We start from the raw sequence: 19,665 nt of genomic DNA, 5'->3' as shown, positions 1-19,665 counted from the left end.
CTAGGCATAAATCAATAGAATAGTGAGAGAGATAATAGGCCATGGACTAAGAGAATGAATTGGGGAAATTCATATTAGACAGCTAGTTCTCCGTATCCTAAGCCTTCAGGCGATCGTCACTTTCAGGATAGTAGTGTTTATAAGGTGTAGGGTGCCCATCTTAAGCTAGTGGAGCTGAGTCATCCCTACCTTACCTTCTTTAATTATGGGTATCATGGTTATATACAATAATATTGTCCTTTGGCCAGGGTTCCCACTAGATCTAATAAGGTCATAATTGACACTTCATTGGATCCGATACCTAAGGGTGCCATATTAGGTATCGACATTGGCCAAAATTTACTCTATGTACTTGTAACTTGATGGGAATTGGAGGCATCTCCATATATTATCCTGGTATGTTACAACTCTTTTCCTGTGACATTTATTGTTTGCTTAATCCAAGTTATACCTTATTTTATGTGACCCCTTATGTGGCTTTGCACTTTGGTTTTGGAACTGAAAATATTTTTGACCCCTTTTCTATTTCTACTCCGGTGCGTGAGTCTATTATTGCTTGAAAAATCTATAAGGGTTGTGTGGTGTCCATTCTTAATAAAAAGATGTTGGTGGATTGGATTGAAATTTATATGGTAGATTTGATGTGATCTTGGAGACGGATTTGCTTTATTCGTGCTATGCTTCTCTGGATTGTACAACCCAAAAGGTCAGTTTTCATTTTCTTGATGAACCAGTGATAGGATGGGAGGGGAGTTCCTTAGTGCCTAGGGGAGGTTTATTTCTTATCTTAGAGCTCAAAAAATTATTTCTAAACGGTGTCTATATCATCTAGTTTGGGTTAAAGATTCTAACTCTTGAGAGTCCTTCTTTGCAATCTGTCCCTATGGTTAATGAGTTTCTTAAAGTTTTTCTAAATGATCTTCCTGGGATTCCTTCGGATAGGGAATATATTTTGGGATTGATCTTTTATTTGATACCCGTCTTATTTCTATTCCTCAGAATTGAATGGCTCTAACCGAATTAAAGGAACTTAAGGAGCAATTGAAGGATCTTCTTAATAAGGTTATCATTCATCCTAGTGTTTCTCTATGGGGTGATCCTGTGCTCTTCATGCAAAAGAAAGATAGGTCTCTTTGTATGTGTATAGACTATCGGTAGTTGAATAAGTTTACAGTGAAAAATAAGTATCCTTTTCCTAGGATTGATGACCGATTCAATCAACTTCTAGGTGCTAGGTATTTCTCTAAATTGATCTTCGTTCGGGCTATCACTAGTTGAAAATTAGGGAGGTTGATATTCCCAAGACTGCTTTTTGGACCCGATATTTCCAATATGATTTTTTGATTATTTCATTTAGGCTAACTAATGCTCCAGCTGCTTTCATGGATCTTATGAATTCGGTTTTCAGAAAGTTTCTAGATTTGTTTTTTATAGTCTTTATTGATGACATCCTGGTGTATTCAAAATATTAGGAGGATCATGCCAATCACCTCTAAATTATGTTGCAAACTCTTAAGGACAAAAAATGGCATACAAAATTTTCTAAGTGTAAATTTTGGTTAAATGCTGTGACCTTTCTCGGACACATTATTTTTAGTGAAGGGATCAAGGTGGATCCACAAAACATTGAAGTAGTTAAGAAAATATCCTAGACCCACGACTCCAACCGATATTAGGAGCTTCTTAGGCTTGGATGGGTATTATAGGAAGTTCGTGGAGAGTTTCTCATCTATTGCTGGTCGGCTGATGAAGTTAACTCAAAAAAGGTTAAGTTTCTATGGTCTGATGCTTGTGAAGGTAGTTTTACAAAGTTGAAGGATAAGTTGATATCTACTCCAGCTTTAACTCTAATTATGGGCGCTGATGGGTTTATTTTGTATTGTGATGCGTCTCGTGTGCGATTGGGTTGAATTTTTTTGCAGCATGGTAAGGTCATAACCTATACTTCCAGGTAGCTTAAGGTTCATGAGAGAAATTTCCCAACTCATAATCTAGAGTTGGCAGCTATGGTGTTTGCTCGGAAGATCTGGCGCTATTATTTCTACAGGGTTCATATGGATATTTATTTAGACCATAAGAGCTTGCAGTATGTGTTTACACAAAAGGGACTGAATCTTAGGCAAAGTCGCTAGCTCAAATTGCTTAAGGATTATGACATGAATTTGCTCTACAATCCAGGTAAAGCTAACGGTATTGCTGATGCTTTTAGCAGGTTGTATATAGGGAGCTTATCTCATATGGAGGAGGAGAAATATCACGACCAAAGGGTACCCCCTAGTCGCGACAACGGTGCTTACGGTCACTGGTGACCACAAGCTAACCCATAGGCTTATACCTACTATGATCACTGAATAATATACTAATAATGAAAATGTGCAAAAACAACGAAATAAACCATAAGGTTCAAATATTGAAAATACAATTTAAGTTACAAGTCTGAACGTCTGATGACATGCTGAAAATAGTGATCAAACAACTGATAAATTGACTAATTGTCTGAATGATTGAAAACATCTGAGAGCCTCTAAACTAACTGAAAAGTTGATGGGACAGGCCCCAACTAACTCCAAACTGAACTAACTGAAAAGAAATGCAGAAAAACTGAAATAACATAACAGGTCCTCGATATATGAGGACTCACCACAACTACTGCTATTGATAAGCTGAACTATTTAAGTGCGGTCGGGAAACTGAGCGTCCGAACCTATGATATAAGATATTATAGAATGAAGAAAAGTATGCGATCGGTATTTTGAATGTACTAGTATATGAGATGAGGTTAGGCTGAAATGCATAGGTTCATGTGCATGAATCTTTGACTGAATAACATATGATAACTGATGCATAACATGCGTGAAAGCTGTAAAATATCAGAATGCATGACCAAACATATAACATGATACTGAAATAGTTTGTAAACTAAAATACTGAAATCTGGTAACTGAATAACTGATGAACTATATGCTATGGTCAAGCAAACATGAACTGAATTCTATACTGAATACTGAACTGAGACTGTGGGAGGTATCATCTAACTGACATGCCCCAATATGAGCTTATCGAGGTCCAGCCTGTAAGTCTAATTGGAGGGTTTTTGGTATCGTGCCATAGGTACTAACAATGGTTGTGTGGATCCACTAAACTAATGTCCTGAAGGATTAATGAGTCCTCCTCATCTGGCAGGTGCTCTAATGAGATATTTGTTACCCTCAACTAGCAGGAAAACACTTTATCAACCCTGAACTAGTAGGTTGATATCTCTAACCTATGCTGGCTACGTAGTTCTAGAACTGAGGGACTTCTATTAAAGGTCACATCCTCTGCTGGAAGGTGAGCTTCCATCCCTGGGTTCGCTCGATAATAAATCCTACTCCCAACTGAATGACACTGATTATTGGACTAAACAAAGCTTAACTGACCAAACAACGGATCATGACACTAATTGAATGACAACGCTCATGGTTTATCTAAAATCATTTGGAAGATACTAAAATTATGTAAATAGCTAAGTACCGGGTGTTCATAAAACTCCAAAACTGAGTGAAAATAACAATGACATATGGAGCTTTAAAAACCATAATAAAGGATCATTGCTCAAAGACCAACTTTTAGGCATTTCATCAAACACTTGGAAGTCATGAATTTAAGCATGGGAATGGGTAAATTATGTGATTGATAACTTAGTTACAGTACTAAAACCATGAATTAGGGATTTAACATGAGGATTTCAATACTCAAATCATATAAGGGCTCATTCCACTGAAAAACACTTGTAACATAACTTGTAATCAAAATCAATAACAACTTTATGGATACAATTCATAATAAACATGTAAAAACTCATAATTTGATATAAAAAAGGGGATTCTTGAACTCCATGGGTTTAAAGGGTCCATGGATGAACATCACACATACCTTAAATCCTTAAATTTGAAAGAGAAACACAACCGTGATGCTTTTCATGAAAGTTCTTAGATTTGGGAACTTGATTTCTTGGCTTTCTTGAAGGGGAAAGAATGAAATTGATGAACTTGGGGGATGATTAGGGTTTGTTTTTAAGAGGAAAATTAAGGAAAAATGGGCATATAATGCCGTAACCGACATTTTAATTCATGTTTTTATGAATTGGATTGAGGAGAAAAGACTCAATTTCTCCTCAGAGAATTAAATTCACAATTGGATGCAGATTAGATGGACACCACGATGCGATGAAGGTCTCATTTCTATGCCTACCGCGACGCTCCACTATCGCGGTGAAGTTCTGGAATCAAAATCCAAACATGACTCAATCCTTGTTCAAAAAATTCAAAACTTCCCTGAGATATGCTCCTTACATTCCTAAACATGAATTAACTCAAAAACCTACGTCTCGGGGTCAAGAAGACTCGTTTAAAAATCCTTGAAGTTAAGAGGCCAAAAATATGACTAATTCCCCAACACTTAGTAAAATTTTTAGGCTTTAAACCTCTTATCCATGCAACTAGGAGCTGAACTAAGCTGCGAAAAGTATGGGGTATTATAATATCTTCCTCTTGGGAACATTCGTCCTCAAATGAGACTGGTTAAGCTAAGAATACTGAGGAAATTGAGATTATATACAGGATATGCATAACTGAAAACAAGATTACATGATTGAGTCTGAAACATGATATATGAACTTAACTGAATTCGTGAATGCATGCAAAGACATGAAAATGATTATATAGCTGGAACTCAGAATGGAAAAGAGACATTCTAAGGAAAATTGTTAGCTTTAGATGAGTCTAAGCTTGTAGAGAAAAGATGAGGGTACTTGGTACGCATATCTGTTTCTTCTTACCAAGTGGCTTTCTCAACGGACTAATTCTTCCAAAGAACTTTGACCAAGGGAACTTCTTTGTTCCTTAGTCTATGAATCTGTCGATTAAGGATCTCGACTGGGATTTCTTTATAAGAAAGGTTATCTCAAACATTTGTGATTTTTAAAGGTAATACAATAACTAGATCACCAACACGCTTCTTTAAAAAGGATACATGTAACACTAGATGCAATGATTTCAAATCTGTAGGCAACTCAAGCTCGTAAGCCACCTTCCCGAAATAACTCAAAATTCTGTAAGGGCCAACATATTGGGGACTAAGTTTCCCCTTCTTGTTAAATATTTTCAACCCCTTCATGGTAGAGATTTCCAAATAGACTAAATCACCAACCTCAAACTCAAGGTCTCTTCTTCTCACATTTGCATAAGATTTCTAACGGCTTTGAGCTATCTTAAGCCTCTTCCTGATCAGCTGAACCTTCTCTATCTCATAAAACACTGAATATGGTCCTAACAAAGCAGCCTCACCTGCCTCAAACCAACCAATTGGAGATCTAAATCTCCTCCCATAGAGAGCCTCAAACAAAGCCATCTGAATGTTGGAGTGATAACTATTACTGTAGAAGAACTTGATAAATGGCAATTGATCATCCTAACTACCCTTAAAGTTAATAACACATGCTTTCAACATGTTCTCTAAGGTCAGGATGGTCCTCTCTACCTAACTATCTGTCTGCGATTGAAAAGCTATACTAAGATAAACTTGGGTACCAAGACCCTTCTGAAAATCTTTCCAACAGTGAGAGGTAAATTGAGTACCTCTATTTGAAATAATAGACAACGGGACTTCATGCAACTTAACCAACTCTCTAATATAGAGCTTGGTGTAGTCCTTGGCTGAATAAAAAGCAAGAACTGGCAAGAACTGGCAAAAAATGACCTAATTTGGTAATTTTGTCTACAACCACTCATATGAAATCATGCTGATGACGCGAACGGGCAACCCTATCATAAATTTCATGTTCACCTCTTCCTACTTCTAAGTAGGAAAGCTGAACTCCTGCATAGTACCACTAGGCCTCTGGTGTTCAACTTTAACTTGCTAAAACCTGCTAACAGTTAGAATACTTAGCTACAAACTCTGCAATATCCCTCTTCATGCCACTCCACCAATAGATTTTCCATAAATCACGATACATATTAGTGGCTCTTGGGTAAATAAAATAATTCAAACCATACGCTTCTACTAAAATTTGCTGTCTCAAATCGTCAACACGTGATACACATAGCCTACCCAGACATCACAACACACCATCTCCCCCTTGGGAGAAAAACTCAACTTTCTGATCTCTAACTCATTCCTTTAACTTAACTAAACTAGGATCCGTATCTTGTTTTCCTTCACTTCGGCAACCAAGGAAGATTTTGAACCTTCCCAAACCCAAACACTACCTTCAGCTGAATCAACTAACCGAAAACCTAACCTAGCTAACTAATGAAACCCCTCGACTAACTTCTTATTATCATCCTAGATATGAGCAATACTACCCATAGACAATTTATTAAGGGTATTTTCTACTACATTGGCATTGCCCGGATGATACAATACACTCATATCATAATCTTTCAATAATTCTAACCACCTTCTCGGATAAAGACTTAAATATTTCTGTGAGAACACATACTGTAAACTTTTGTGATCCGTGAACATATCAACATGAGCTCTATACAAATAGTGCCTCGAAATTTTCAAGGAAAAACAACAGTTGCTAACTCGAGATCATGGGTAGGGTAATTCGTTTTATGGGGCTTAAGCTATCTAGGGGAATAAGATATGAAATTACCTCTATGCATCAACACACAACCAAGACCAACTCTAGAAGCAACACAGTAAACAACAAACCCATCTGAAGCATCTAGCGAAGTCAAGACTAGGGATGAGGTGAGTCGAGTCTTGAACTCCTGAAAACTCTTTTCACAAGAATCTGACCACTAAAATTTAACTTTCTTCTGAGTCAATTGAGATATGGGGGATGCAATAGACAAAAACTATTCAACAAACCATCTATAATTGATTGCTAAACCCAAGAAACTCCGAATATCTGACAGAGAAATGGGTCTGGGATAGTTTCTTACTGCTTGGATCTTTTGAGGGTCAACTCTAATGCCATTATAGATAACAATATGGCCAAGGAAAGCTATTGATCTTAGCCAAAACTCGTACTTACTGAATTTGGAGAATAACTGATGGGCTCTAAGAGTCTGCAATATAATTTTGAGATGATATGAATGATTATTTTCACTAAGGGAATAGACAAAAATATCATCAATGAAGACTATGACTAACATTTCCAAATACTGCTTGAACACTTTGTTCATGAAGTCTATGAAAGCTATTGGGGCATTCGTTAGTCCAAAAGACATAACTAGAAATTCAAAGTTACCATACCAAGTTTTGAAAGCTATTTTTGGAATGTCACATTCTCTGACTCTAAGTTGATGATAGCAAGATCTAAGGTCTATCTTAGAGAAATAACTGGTACCCTAAAGTTGGTCGATCAAGTCATCAATCATGGAGATTGGGTACTTATTTTTGACCGTGACTTTATTCAACTGACTATAATCGATACACAGTCTGAGAGAATCATCTTTCTTACATAAGAAAAACACTGGAGTATCCCATAGAGAAATACTGGTCCTGATGAATCCCTTATCTTAGACACATTTCAACTATTCTTTCAACTCCCTCATCTCAATTAGAGCCATTCTGTAGGGAGGAATGGAGATAGGCTGGGTATCTAAAAAGAGATATATTTCGAAGTCAATTTCTCTTTCAAGAAACTCTAGGAAAATCTTCAAGGAACACATCTAGAAGTGAAATTGACTCAAGACTTGGGGTCTCAGAATTAGAGTCTTTGACTTGAACAAGATGGCACATGTACCCCTTGGATATCATTTTTCTCACTCTAAGATTTGACATAATCTGAACCCTAAGCACTAAAGTACTATCCCTCCATTCAATAGCTGGTTCCTTAGGTAATTGTAACTAAACAACTCTATTTCTATAATCAATTGAAACATAGCTTGAGTAGAGCTAATCAATATCCAGAATGACCTCAAAATCAATCATCTATAACTCCACAAGGTCAGTTGTGGTAGTTTTCTGGGATATTATGATCAGATAATTACTGTATACCTGCCTGGCTACAATAGAGACACCTAATAGAGTAGAAACTAAGAATGGTTCTGCTAAAGATTTGGGACTACCACCAAAATTAACAGTTATATAGGGGGTTACAAAAGAAAGTAAAGCCCCGGGATCTAACAAAACATAGACTTAAAAGATGAAAGACCTGTAACATACCTGTAACCACATCATGAGATCTTTCCTAATCATGACGGGACTAGACTACATACAGTTTATTCTGGCGCTGCCCAGTGGTTGTACTGGACACAACACTCTGCTGAGTCAAAAGACCAGATGGAACCGGAGGACAACTAGACTGAACCTGCTGACCACACTTTGGGAAATCTCTAACTCTATATCCTTGGTTTACACACCCAAAACACACATCCCTACCGACTCTACATATACCCTAATGATTCCTGCCACTTTTTTCGCAAAGGGGATTAGCAGAACTACTGTTCACACTACCCTGGAACTTAGAGTCTAGTACTCTATACCAACTATCATTCCTGAACTTTGGCACTGGCGCACTAGCTTAAGATGGAGGTGTGGCTAAAGATTTTTGATGGAACTGAGAACGGTTACTACCCTCTGACCTAGGCTGAGAAAAATTAAAGCTACCTATTTTGGCCCTCTTATTCTCTCTCTCCTTAAGCTTCTATTCCTTAATCTATTGAGCATGGACCATATCCTAGATATGTCCATCTCTTAATCAACATAGTAGTCCTACACACCTTGACCACATTATCAGATACAGCAAAAACAAACTTACTTATTCTAGACCTGTTGTCTGCAACCATATTAGGAGCATACCTCACCAACTGAGTAAACTTAAACGAGTATTCCTTCACACTCATACTTCCCTAATTCAAATTAATAAACTCCTACACCTTAGGTTCCCTCAACTCTAATGGAAAGAACTTATCTCAAAAGGCTGTAGCAAACTTCTCTCACTCTATAGGCCCTACCTAATCACCCCTATCACTTTTCTACTATTTATACCAAGTATGAGCCGCATCCTACAACTGGTGAGAATTCAACTCTGCACTCTCACTTGAATTGAAACCCATGATATTAATCACCTTCTGAACTATATCAAGAAACTCATATGGATCCTTCTCTAACTTGGATCCTAAAAACAAAGGTGGATTTATTTAGGTGAAGTCCCGAATCATAGCTATAGCAGTATTTGCCACTAGATGCTGGGGAAAAACCTGCTGATAGTTCTGTGCAACTACTAAGTGAGCTAAGGCAGTGAATGTAGCTTTGAACTCGATATGAGAGACGTGCTCATTCAGGGATCTTTCTAAATAGGCAGAGGTGTGGGATGGTTCCTATTCCTTTTTTTTGTTATTCTTTTTGGGAGCCATTTTATGTAATGAAATAAAGGATGGATTAGAAAGATAGTTTAAATAGAGCTCATGATCATTCGCATGAGATGAATACTAAAAGAAGGGAAACTTTTCCTAAAGTGTCTTGTTGCCTTTTGTCCATAAGTGTGGCACGCTTTATACACATGCACAAGACTCTTCTCAACATGGATTTAAGACTCCCTAGGAATCTATAAAACTTTAGGCTTTGATACCAAGTTTTGTCACAACCCGAAGCTACCCCTAGTCACAACGTTGGTACTTATGGTCACAAGTAAGCACAAGCTAACCCATGGGCTGGTACCTGCTATGAGCAATGAATAATATACTGATAATAAATATATGTAGAAACAACTAAATAAGGCCATAAGGTTCAAATATTGAAAATACAATTTAAGTTACAAGCTTGAAAATCTGATGACATATTAAAGAGAATAATCAAACAACTGATAAACTGACTAACTGTATGAATGATTGAAAATATCTAAAAGCCTTTAAACTGACTAAAGAGTTGATGGGATAGGTCCTAAATAACTCCAAACTGAACTTACTAAAAAGAAATATAGAAAAATTGAAATAACATAACAGGTCCTCAACATGATACTGAAATAGTCTGTAAATTAAAATACTGAAATTTGGTTACTGAATAACTAATGAACTATATGCTATGATCAAGAAAACTTGAACTGAATTCTATACTGAATACTAAACTGAGAATGTGGAAGGTATCATCAAGCTGACATGCCCCAATGTGAGCTAATCGAGGTCTAACCTGTAACCCCAGTTAGAAGGGTGTTAGTACCATGACACGAGTACTAACAATGGCTATGTAGATACACAAAACTAATATCCTAAAGGACTAATGAGTCACCCTTATCTTGTAGGTACTATAATGAGATATGTGTTACCCTCAACTGGCATATAAAAACTTTATCAACCCGTAACTGATAGGTTGATATCTCAAACCTATGCTGGCTACGTAGTTTTGGAACTAAGGGAATGCTACTAAAGGTCACACCCTTTACTGGTAGGTGAGCTCTTATCCCCAGGTTCTCTAGGTGCTAAATCCTACATCCAACTGAATGACATCGATTATTGGACTGAACTAAGCTTAATTGAGCAAACAACTTATCATAATACTAACTGAATGACAACGCTCATGGTTTATCTAAAATTATTTTGAAGATACTGAAATTATGTAAACAACTAAGTATCAGGTGTTCATAACCCTCCAACACAGAGTGAAAATAATAAGAAGGACATAAGGAGCTTTAAAAACCATAATAAAGGATCATTTCTCAAAAGCCAATGTTTGGGCATTTCTTCAAACACATGAGAGTCATGAATTTAAACATGGGAATGGGTAAACATGTGATTGAAAATGTAGTTACCATTCTAAAGCCCTGAATTAAGGAAATAACATAAGGATTTCAGTACTCAAATTATATAAGGGCTTGTTTCATCGAAAAACACTTGTAACATAACTTCTAATCAAAATCAATGACAATTTCATGGAGAAAATTCATTATAAACATGTAAAAACTTTTAATTTGATATAAAAAGGGAATTCTTGAACTCCATGGGTGAAAATGACCCATGTATAAACATCACACATGCCTTAAATACTTGAGCTTGAAAGAGAAACACAACCTTGATACTTTTTTTGAAAGTTCTTGGATCTGTGAACTTGAGAATTGATGAACTTGCGGGATGATTAGGGTTTATTTTGGAGAATAAAATTAGGTAAAAATGGGCATATAATGCCCTAACCGATGTTTTAATTTGTGTTTTTATGAAATGGATTGAGGGGAAAAGACTCAATTCCCCTCAGAGAATTAAATTTACAACTAGAATGCGGTTTAGAGGGACACCAATATGCGATAAAGGTCTCATAGCTATACCCACCATAATGTGGCACTATCAGAGTAAATTTTTGGAATCAAAATCCAAACACGACTCAATCTTTGTCTAAAAAATCCATAACTTCCTTGAGATATGCTCCTAACACCCCTAAATAACTCAAAAGCCTATATTTCAGGGTCGGGAAGACTCATTTAAAAATCCTCAAAATTAAGAGGCAAAAAATATGACTAAGTCCCCAACACTTAGTGAAATTTTTAGCCTTTAAGCCTCTTATACATGAAACTAGGAGCTGAACTAAGCTATGAAAAGCATGGGGTATTACAAGAAAAATAGGTTGGTAAAGGATATTCATAGGTTGGCTAACTTGGGAGTTCATCTCTTGGACTCCAAGGATGGAAGACTAATTATTCAAGAAGTGGTTATCTCTTGGTACTGAGGTAAAGGAGAAATAGGTTTTGGATCCTATACTTTTGTAGATTAAGGATAATATGGGTCAGCAAAAGAATACAACTTTTGAGATAGGGGAGATGACATCTTGAGATATCAAGGGATATTGTTTGTTCCAGCTATAGATAAGCTGTGGGAAAAGATTTTGGCAGAGGTTCATGAGTCTAGATATACAATTCATCTAGATTTAACTAAAATGTATAACGATTTAAAGGAGATCTATTGGTAGAATAATATGAAGAGACATGTGGTGAATTTTATGGCTAAGTGTATGGTTTGTAAGCAAGTCAAGGTAGAACAGTTGAGGACTAGCGACATGTCTCAAGAGAAAGAATTACCTAGGTAGAGGTAGGAGATGATTAGTATAGATTTTGTTATGGGTCTTCCTTGATCTCAAAATTAGTATGATTTTATTGAGGTCATTATGGATGTCTACTCATTTCTTACTTGTAAGGACCAATTACTCAGGAGAGGATTATGCTAGTTTGTTCATTCAGGATATAGTATAGTTGCATAGAGCACTAGTCCATCATTTTTGATCGAGGTACACAGTTTTCTTCTTACTTTTGGCATTCGTTTTTGAAATATTTAGGTACTCAAGTGACCCTTAGCACTACTTTCCACCCTCAAATGGATGGACAAGAAGAACTGACTACTCAAACTTTGAAGGAAAGGATATGCTAAGGGCATATGTGATTGATTTTAAAGGTAGTTGGGTTGACCATTTTCCTCTTATTGAGTTTGCTTACAATAAAAGTTATGGTTCCAGCATTCAAATGGCTTCTTTTAAGGCTTTTTTTGATAGCAGGGGCAGGTATCCTATTGGATGGTTTGAGGTGGGTAAGACTAGGTTGTTTGGCCCTGATTTGGTTTACAAGGCCATGAAAAAGGTGAAAGTGATTAGAGAAAGGCTTAAAATTACCCAAAGTTGCCAAAAGTCTTATGTGGATGTGAGGAAAAAGGAGTTAGAATTTGAAGTAAATGATTAGGTGTTCTTGAAGGTCTCTCCTATGAAGGGAGTCATGGAATTTGGGAAGAAGGGGAAACTTACTCCCTGTTACGTTGGTCCACATCACATTGTGAGAAGAATTGGGAATGTTTCTTATGAATTAGATTTACAGTGAGTTTGGCTTTGATTCACTTTTATTTGTATGTTTCCATGCTTAAAAAGTATATGGGTGACCCTTCTTTGAAAGTGCCAGTTATGGATGTTGGTGTTAAGGATTTATTGTCTTATGAGAAAGTCCCAGTTAAAATTTTGGATAGCTAAGCTTTATAGATTGAGGGGAAAGGATGCAACTTTAGTGAAGGTTCTTTGAAGAAATCAAAAGATAGAAGAAGCTACATGGGAATCTGAAGAAGACATGAAATCCAAATACCCGTTCTTGTTTCCAGCGATGGATGAAAGTGCTAAAGGTATGAGTTTCATTTCCCTCTTATTGCATTTTAATTTGTTCTTAAATTCTATATGTGCATTCTTTCTTTAATCATGCTAAGGTTACCCTAAATTCTCATTCGGTGATGGATGATCCAAAGAAGAGGGAGGAGTAATGTAATACCCCAAGTTCCTTAGCACTATACCCTCTAGGAGATGGATGATTCAATTAAATTTATAATGCCACTAGTCTTGCCTTAATCAAAGATCGAGGTAAAAGAGTTGTGGCCAAATTACAGTCATGATGCCAAATTGCCAGTGATAATGGCTCAGACCACGACTTGTTATATCACATAATGAGTCATCAGGAGAACTTGTTGCCACGATAGCGAGGAGGACCAAATGCTAGTTCCTTGATAATGAGTCCATGGTACGGATCATCATGAGACAAAATGAGTCTTTATGAGGGATCCATTGTCATAGCAGTGAAAGAGTAGATTCTCAACCCTCAGGTAATGACTCCAGGCCACGACTCGTGGTCATACCTATGAGTCGTTATCCAAGCCATGATGATTGTTCCCTAATTTTTTGTGCATATTTTAATTAGGGTCTTTTTGGTCTCCCCCCAAACTTTTTTCCATGACTAAAAACACCTAATGACCCTTCTACTATCAATTATCGAAAATCAAACCTTAATTTTTCCTCTTTAACTCCCAAGGTAAGAGATATTAGGGTTTCATAAAGAATTCATCATTCAAGCTCCAAGCTTTGATTTTTATTCAAATTCTTTGGTATTCAGGCATGTTTCTTATCCCTAACTTATATTATTACATTGTGGAACTTATTTACTCAATATTCATGTGTTTTGAATGATGGGCGTGGACATGGGTTAAGGATTTTTGGTAGTTAAAATTTGAATTTCTGATTCCTTATTTTAATAGGGTATTCACGCTTGAATTGATGGATTTTAGAATTGAATCGAGGCATTGACACAATGTTTGTAAATTAATGATTTGGGTTTTATAATTTGGATGAATTTTTGTACGATAATAGCCTTAAACTCAACCCACCTTGTAAACTTGATCTTAAATTGGATATTTTCCTAGTTTAACTTATATTTTGAAAACATTGCTTTGCAGATAAGGGTAAATAGATAAAAATGGTTTTGGAAGGCCTTGGTGGCTATGCTTTTTGGATTTTAAATGGAACTTGGGAGTGTAATGGTCAAATGAACTGGTTAGGCATAATTGATTTAGCTTGCAAACATATTGGTATGATGATACTATATTGGAAAATGCCTTAATAAAGACTCCATAGCTAATAACTGAGTTTATATGTAAACTATTTTAATTTGGGCTTAAAGAAAATTGTGTAGCTCACCGTGAAGGTTTAGTCCCGAGGGGATCAACACTGGAAATCATGTTTGATGATGTGGGTGTCTATATGAACGTGTGCTTGGTGAACAATTTTTATTTTTGGGATGGCTATCACCTTGGTTTTTTAATACTTTTCTCAGTTTCCTTGGTATGTGCGACTACAAGTACTGAAGCTCTTCTGGCAGAGGAAGTCAGACCCATTTAGCCCATGGGTGCCTTTAGGATAAAGTGAGCTACACAGTTCAGGTTAATAGTTTTAAACTCTCATATTCATGACCATTATCCCTATCTCGGCATCCTATATATGTATATAAATATTGTGAATGTGGTTTTTGACTCATTTGTGGCAATGACATTATTTTTTCCCTTTCCAGTAAGTTACATACCAGGGCTTGCCCCACTGACTATCCCCAGATGCTGCATTATTTCATGATGTATGTTCAAAGGACTTTCTTATCACTCCTGTTCATCGTTAGGTGGTGTGGTTCATCGGTTGCGTTGCTGTGAAATGGTGAGCCTCCATATTTTGAAATGCCCTATCTTGTAATTAGGTTTCTTTTCATATTTGGGAATTATGGATTTATTTTATCATAGTTACGGGTATGTCCCAACTTTATTTAGTATTCTTAGTTTAGAGTCTTTATGGACAAGTGTGGGGATGTTTGTTTGTTTGGATTGTTAAAATTCTCATTTGACTTATTTATCCTTCTTATTGCTATTTTGGTTAGCTTCCGCTATTCCTATTTATGGTGCTATTGAGGCAAGGCTAAGGGGGTTGTCTTCGACCCACGGTGGGCTTATGATTACTCATCACGATCAGGCTCAGGTTTGGGTTGTAGCACTATATTTGACATGGACCACACTATACTTCTCATAGGTCTAGTTTTGGGAGATATCAAATCTTGGCACCATTTCTAGGAAATGACAGATTGATTTATTGAAGTTGTTAAGGTTGTTAGACTTTGCTTTTCTATTTTCCTTATGGTGTACACCGGTCTATGCCTAGTACTAGGAGTCAAGGAAATCCCTTGATCTAAATCTTGAAAGAAACTTACGACATAATTGTTGGATGTCAATACAAGTTCGTGGAGCTTATCATGAGTTTCCTTAATATGATCCATGTGATTTGAACCCCCCTCCTCTGCATGGTATTCAAGATACAGTTACATAAACCACTGCGCTATTACTAGATAAAGCAAATGCAAAGAGGGATAGTGAGGATGCCTGTTATGCAACTTAATAGGGGAGAGAAAGATAGAAAGTAGATCATTGAGTAGAAATCGATAGAGGTAGAAGATATAGAGCCCAAGTACTCCTAACTTTTCAATATTTTGTAGCTTATAATGAACCATAGGAAGACATGGGGTACATGGGGTACGTTGAGACAATCTAGATAGGGACTATCATTCCTTCTGAGTTGCCCTGGGGGTGAAATTTGATTTTACAAGTACTATGATTTTGCTGCTCAATCTCAAGTGTGTGTTTGCTGACTGATGATGCTAATATGCACATCATAAATTTTGTTGGAATTTGCACTTTATATAATATACCTGGGGTGAGTGAAGAAGCTTTGAGACTCATGTTGTTCCCATTATCTCTAACCAGTGAAGTGACATTATGGTTAGAGGAACTACCTTATGGGTCCATCATTACTTGGAATGAATTGCAGAAATAATTCTTAGACTGATTCTTCCTACCTTTTAGAATGCTGCAATTGGAGGACAATATTTATAATTTTAGGTAATTACATTCTGATCCACTGTATGAGATTGGTTTAGGTGTAAGAAAAAGTTGATGATGGTGCCTAATCACAAAATTTTGGGGATAAATTTGCTTAAAATATTATATGAAGCACTGAATTCAAGTCCCAAAGCTACTGCGAATACTATTATGGGTGGAACTTTCATAATCCTACATTGGGAGGTAGCATCAAAAATCTTAGATTAAGTCTCTCTTACCATCGAGGGTAGCATACTTAGGAGGCAGAAAGAGGCACTGATACTTATTGTATTTGGTCTTCCAGTGAGCAATGAATAATTGATGATACAGTGGCTCAAAAAGTTGCGTAGCTGAGGACCGAGATTGGGCTATTAACTAAGAAATTTGCAACTATCAATTTTGAAAAATTGAATAATATGGATGCATATGGCAAAGTTCCAAGGTCATACAATTCTGATATGGAAGAAAAGGTAAAGTATCTAGATAGAGTGTTGGCGGGCTTTTGAGCCAAGGGCCAAGGCTCTAATCAAGGAACTTGGAACTCGATACAAGGAAATCAAGGTCAAAAGTACTATAGGTATACGTATAGGGATCGGATAAGAGAGAGAAATATGGTGACTAGAGGTATAAGGATAATTATAAGGAAAAAAGTAGTGCTTATGTTCCACCAGGACACCGGGATTCTGATTCAAGAATGAAGGCATTGCTTGCTAAGTTGGTGAAGGATTTAAACAATCAAGAGAGTCACCTTAAGGAGATCAAGACAAATATTTCATGTTTGAGCTAGAAAGTGGAATTACATGCTATTCTGATCAGGCAACTTTAGCAATAATTTAGTCAGATATCAGCTATTTTTAATCAGCGTTAGTTCTACACCCTTCCGAGTAATATTGTATAGAATCCAAAGAATGACAATCACTGTTTGGCCATTACCACTCGGAGTGGTATAGATACCATTGATCCCCCTATGCTTGTAGTCAATGTTAATGATACACCCATAGCAGAACCTAAAAAGTTGGTGACTGGTGATGAGTCATCATAAAAATTGATGGGTGTGAATAAAAGAGTTGAGAAGGATAAAGAAAAAAAGAAGAAAGTTGAGCCCGTGTTGAAGACTATTCCACGATACACCTACTTTGCCTCAGATACTAAAGACAAGCAAAAGGTAGAGAAGTGTCAGATGTTCATGTCAATGTTGAAGGAACTTTCTATTAATATTCCTCATGTGGAAGCATTAGAGCAGATGCCAGCCTATGCAAAGTTCATGAAAGATTTGGTTACTAAGAAGTGGATGGTGACTTATGAGCCTATTGATAATGTGCACCATTGAAGTGCCGTTGCTTCCCTATCATTGATAGAAAAGAAAGAGGACCTCGAATCATTTAATATTCCATGTCCTATTGGGTCCTTCAACTTGCTCGAGCATTGTGTGACTTTGGATTTAGTATTAATATAATGTCATTGGTAGCTTACAAGAAGTACCAATATCTATAAGGTTATTGATGGACGACCGTACTATGAAGAACCCAATTGGTATATTATGTGATGTGTTGGTGTAGGTGGCTTCCTTCATAGTTCTAACTAATTTTGTGATCCTTGACTATGAGATCAACTTTGAAGTTTCTATTATCTTGGGTTGGCCCTTCTCAGCTATGGGTAATGCGCTAGTTGACATGGATATAGGGCAGATAAAGTTTCAAATGAATGAGGAACAAGTTAGTTTTAATGTGTGTTCGTCTATACATCAACCAAAGTATATACGAGTGGTGTCTATGATAGACACTATTGATAATGATGCACTGACTGTACCTTTGGAGGAGAGGGTTGGGGTCGAGGCACTGGCAAAGGTTATTGTAAACTTTAATATTGATGGTATTGATGAATATGATGAGATGGTAAGCGCATTGTATAGTAGAGGTTCTTAGTATTATGCCCCGAAGATGTTAGATCTTAACTTGAAGAATATAGCTACTCCACCGTCCCTACCTTTTATTGAGAAGCCACCAGTCTTGGAATTGAAGGCCCTCTGATCTCACTTACGATATGCATTTTTTGGGGCCGAAAATACCTTATTGGTCATTATTCCTACTGATTTATTGGAGTCATAGATTGAGACATTAATTTTAGTCTTGAAGAGATCTAAGAGGTCCGTCACATGGACTATTCTAGATATTATTGGGATTCTACCTTAGGTTTATACTCACATAATTAAGCTTGAACTAAAATATATTCCTAGCATCGAGCACCAGCATTGGTTAAATCCTCCTATATAGGAGGTAGTGAAGAAAGAGATCATAAATTGGTTAGATACGGGAGTGATTTACCTTATTGCAGCCAACAAGTGGGCCAGCTTAGTTCAATGTGTACATAAGAAGGGTGGGATCACTGTGGTCCCAAATAAGAAGAATGAGTTAGTACCCATAAGAACAGTTACTGGATGGAGAGTGTGCATAGACTATAGAAAGTTGAACACTTCAATTCTAAAGGACCATTTTTCTATGCCATTCATGGATCAAATGCTTAACAGATTTGCAGATAGGGGTTGGTATTATTTTCTTGATGGGTATTCCTGGTTCAATCAGATTTTTATTTCCCTCGAAGATCAAGTGAGGACTATTTTTCTTGCCTATTTGGTACTTTTGCATTCAAGAGAATGTCGTTTGGATTGTGCAATGCTCCTTCCATCTTTTAGCACTGTATGATGTCAATGTTTTTTGATATAGTGGAGGACACTATAGAGGTATTCATGGATGACTTTTTAGTTGTTGGGGACTTCTTTGATGATTGTCTGGCCTATTTGGCTAATACACTTTAGAGATATGAGGAGTGCAATATGGTGTTAAATTAGGAAGAGTGCTATTTTATGGTAAAGAAAGGGATTGTTCTTAGGAATAAAATTTCAAAGAGGGGCATTAAGGTTAACAGGGTGAAGATTGAGGTGATTGAAAAATTACCTCCTTCAGTTTTAGTGAAAGCTATCAGAAGTTTCTACGTCATGTTGGATTTTATAGAAGGTCCATCAAGGACTCCTCTAAAATTGCTAATCCATTATGAAAACTTTTAGAGAAGAAGGTGAATTTTAGGTTACATGAGGCATATCTCAAGGCCTTTGAGTTCCTTAAGGAGCGGTTAATATCGGCTCCTATTATTGTTTGTCCAGATTGGTCCTTGCCTTTTGAGGTAATTATGTGCGATGATATTGGTGTGGTTTTTGGAGTTGACCTAGGCCAATAATGTAAGAAAATCCTTCACTCGATTTACTATGCCAACAAAGCATTAAACCCCGCATAGAAGAATTACATAGTCACTGAGCTAGAGTTACTCATGGTGGTTTTTGTTTTTGAGAAGTTCTAGTCCTACTTGGTAGGGAGAAAAGTCATTATCCATGGAGATCATGCAACATTGAGGTATATGATGTCAAAGAGAAATGCTAAATGGAGGTTGATTTGATGGGTACTCTTGTTGTAATAATTTGACTTTGAGGTAAAAGATTGAAAAGACATTGAAAACTAGGTTGTAGGTCACTTGT

Source organism: Capsicum annuum, chromosome 11 (assembly GCF_002878395.1).
Source record: "Capsicum annuum cultivar UCD-10X-F1 chromosome 11, UCD10Xv1.1, whole genome shotgun sequence".
Lineage (NCBI taxonomy): Eukaryota > Viridiplantae > Streptophyta > Magnoliopsida > Solanales > Solanaceae > Capsicum > Capsicum annuum.
The sequence above is the reverse complement of the archived record's forward strand: the minus strand, read 5'-3'. Positions refer to the sequence as shown.